Below are 4,061 nucleotides of genomic sequence, written 5' to 3' on the forward strand. Positions count from 1 at the left end.
TTGGTTTTCTATTTGTTCTGTTGAAGATTTGCTTTGAAGTGCAGAAGCTTTTCAAAAAGATGGATTCTTGGAAGCGTTTCCCGCGGTTTGGCTTCTCTTCATGAACTCTCTACCTACCCCTGTTTCTTTAAGATTTCCTCTGACATTTTTTCTCCAGAAGATTTAGCATTTCTGTTTTAATATTTAAATCTTTTTCTGTCAGCTGGCCAAGATGCCAAAAGGGAAGAAGGACAAGGTCAAGAAGGTAGTCCCGGCCCCTGCTGTCGTGACGAAGCAGAAGGCCAAGAAGGTGGTAAATCCCCTATCTGAGAAGAGGCCAAAGAATTTTGGCATTGGACAGAACATCCAGCCCAAGAGAGACCTCACCTGCTTTGTCAAATGGACCCACTACATCTGGCTGCAGCAACAGAGGGCCATCCTGTACAAACAGCTGAAGATGCCCCCTACAATTAACCAGTTCACCCAGGCCTTGGACTGCCAGACAGCTACCCAGATGCTTAAACTCGCCCACAAGTACAGACCAGAGACCAAGCAAGAGAAGAAGCAGAGGCTCTTGGCACAGGCAGAGAAGAAAGCTGCTGGCAAAGGGGATGTCCCCACTGAGGCCACCGGTCCTCAGAGCAGGTGTCAACATTGTCACTACTCTGGTAGAGAACAAGAAGGCTCAGCTTGTGGTGATTGCACATGACATGGACCCCATCAAGCTGGTCATGTTCCTGCCTGCCCTGTGTCACAAGATGGGGGTCCCTTACTGCATCATCAAGAGGAAGGCCAGGCTGGGGCATCTGGTCCACAGGAAGACCTGTACCACTGTTGCCTTCCCGCAAGTCAACTCGGAAAACAAAGGCACACTGGCTAAGCTGGTGGAGGCCATCAGGAACAGCTACAATGACAGATATGATGAAATCCGCCGTCACTGGGGAGGCAACGTTCTGGGTCCAAAATCTGGCTTGTATTGCCAAGCTGGAGAAAGCAAAGTAAAGAGCTTGCCACCAAACTGGGTTAAGTGTACTCTTGAGTTTTCTGTATGTAAAAACAATAAATTGTCCTTAATCCAGTGTAAAAAAAAGAACTAAATCTTTGATTCATTTTGACTGGAGCTTTGTGCATGGTGATAAACATGGGTCTAGTTTTAGCCTTCCGTATGTGGAAAGCTAGCTTTCCAGCACCATTTATTAAAGAGGTTATCTTTCTTCCAGTGAGCCTATTTGGTCCCTTTATCAAAGACAAGGTGGTTGAATGTGTTTGCAGTTGTGTACGCATCTTCTCCTCTGTTCCACTGATCCTCAGGTCTGTCTCTATGCCAGTACCATGCTGATTTTATCATAGTAGCTTTGTAGTATAATTTCAGGTTAGGAATTGTGATACCTTCTGCCTTTCCTTTGTTTCCCAGGATTGATCTTCATATTCTGGGTCTCTTTTAGTTCCAAATGAATTTGAGGAAAATTTTCTATATCTTTTGTGAGATATACTAATGGTATTTTAATCGGGATATATTGAATTTGTACACCAATTTTGGAAATATGGACATTTACACAATGCCCATATTTTTTTTACACAAAAATATCCAGGAGCATGGAATATTTTTACATTTTCTCTAATCCTCCTCAATCTCTTTTCTCAGAGTACCATAATTTTCACTGTATAAATCTTTTACATCTTTTGTGAGATTAATTCCTAAGTATTTTTTTAATATTACTATGAAGGTGTGATTTCCCTAATTTCTCTCTCAGTGCATTCATTTTTTGTGTACAAAAATGCTACTGAGTTTGGGGTGTTAACTTTGTATCCTGCTACATTGCTGAATTTGGTGATTAAATCTACAAGACTCTTGGTGTAGTATTTGGGGTCCTCTATGTAGCGTATCATGTCATCTGCAAATAATGATAATTTCACTTCTTCTTTTCCAACCCTTATTCCTTTTATTTCTCTCTCTTTTCTAGTTGCTCTGGCTAATGTTTCCACAAGTATACTCAATAAGAAGTGGAGACAGTGGACATGCTTGTCTTGTTCCTGATTTAGTTCTATTAATTTTTTGCCTCGTCAATCTATCTCTTTGTGATAGTGGTATCCCCCACTACTATTGTATTATTTCTCGTTTGATTTTTTTCATGTCTGGTAAAATTTGTCTTATGTAGGAGTGTTTCTACTTTGGGTGCATATACATTTATTATTGTTATCTCCTCCTCTTGATGTTCTCCCTTAACAAGTATATAGTGACTTTCTTTATCTCTTTGGATGATTTTTGGTTTGAAGTTGATATTGTCAGCCACCAGGATAGCTACCCCAGCTTTTTTCTGATTTACTCTGGCATGGAGGATTTCTATCCTTTGACTTTTAGTCTATGAATTTTCCTTTGAGATAAACTTGTTTCTTGTGTGCAGCATGTTGTTGGATTTTGTTTCTTAATCCACACTGCTAGTCTGTTGCTTTGGATTGGGGCCATTTACATTGATGGTTATAACTGATATGTATTGGCTTATCTTTGTCATGTTATTTTCCTGTTATAGGTTCCATACCTTTTCCTTCTTTTTAATTACTTGGTCTGTTCATTGATTCCTTTCTGTTGTTCTTGAAGTTGTGATCACTTCTGTCTCTTCCTAGAATATCTTTCAGTACTTTTTGTAGGGTTAGTTTGGTGGTCATGAATTTCTTCAATTGTTCTTTGTCATGGAAGGATCTTATTTCACCACTGAATTTTATAGATAGTTTTTGCAGAGCACATCAATGTAGGTTGGAAGTTATTTTCTTTCAGGACCTGAAATACTTCACTCCAACTCTTCTTGATTTGATGATTTGTGTTGAGAAATCTGCCGTGATTCTGATGGGCTTTCCATTGTAGGTGATCTGTTTCTTCTCTCTAGCAGCTTTTAATATTTTATTCCTTTGCTGAATTTCTGATATCTTGATTATTATGTGTTTAGGTGTAGATTGGTTGTGATTATGCTTTGTTTATGTGTATGTCATGTTCTTTTTCTCATGTTTGGAAAATTTTCTGTTAGTACTTCTGCAATAGTCTTTTAAGTCATTTGCGTTGTCTCCCACTACTTCATTGTCACGTATTATTCTTATATTATTTTTCTTTGCATCATCTTGTAGCTGCTGAATTGTTATTTCCTGGTTCCTTGTTAGTTTTAAGAGATCTTTTATTTCATGTTCATTGGCTGCAACATTGTCTTCGAGGTCTGACAGTCTATCTTCACTTTCATTCAAGCAGTTTTGCCAGCTTTCAATGGAGTTCTTAATATCCTGGATATCTGTTTAAATCTGTTTCATGCACTGTAATTCTTTCCTGTATTGTTCATTCAGTGTTTTTATCATTTTTCTATTCTCCTCTATTTTTCTGTCTATGTCATCTTTAGCTGTGCTGAGCAATTCTTTCACCATTGTTGTCTTTACTGTTTTGGACCTGAAAGATTATTTCTTCTCTTATTTCTTCTATAGCCTGAAGGCCCTGTTTCTTTACTTTAGTTGCTATCATTTCAGAGATTTCAGGTATGTGATTTCCAAGTTCTTGTTTGCCTTTGTCTCCTGGATTTGTTCTGGGGAGACTAGAAGATGGAGATTGCCTTTTGCTCTTGCATTTTGGCATTTTTGAAGCTCCCAGTAATCACCCAAATAGAGTCCCTCAGGCTGCCCAGAGTCTGCCAAAGTTCTTAAATCATTCCAGGAAAGCTCCACACCTGCTCACGCTGGGCCCACAAATTACAGCTTTCCTGCGTCCCACAGGTCACTCCTAGCTCTCCTTAGTTCTTGAAAGTTTGGACCAGCACCAGCAGAAGTTCCACACCTGCATGCTGTGGGCTAAGGAGGGTCAGAGCTTACCAGAGTCCCGCAGGCTGCCCAGAGGCTGCCAAAGTTCTTAAATATCAACCTTTTTCCTTATGGTTACTTCTCTTTTTGTCCTATTTAAGAAGTTTTGCCCTTTTTCTTGGCCTTATCTTTAATGAGATTTTTTTTTTAAATTTTTTTCAAGACAGTCTTGTGATACAGTTCAGATTGACCTTGAACTTACTTATGTAGCCCAGGTTAGCCTCAAATTTGTAGTAATCTTCCTGCTT

At 39.3% G+C, this 4,061-nt stretch overlaps 1 pseudogene; it reads left to right on the forward strand.

Annotated features, from left to right (window-relative positions):
• Positions 1 to 211: 211 nt before the first annotated feature.
• Positions 212 to 1,006, forward strand: LOC101577040 (annotated as a pseudogene).
• The last annotated feature ends 3,055 nt before the right edge of the window (positions 1,007 to 4,061 follow it).

The sequence above is a fragment of the Octodon degus genome, unplaced genomic scaffold (assembly GCF_000260255.1).
Source record: "Octodon degus isolate 3935 unplaced genomic scaffold, OctDeg1.0 scaffold00058, whole genome shotgun sequence".
Classification (NCBI taxonomy): domain Eukaryota; kingdom Metazoa; phylum Chordata; class Mammalia; order Rodentia; family Octodontidae; genus Octodon; species Octodon degus.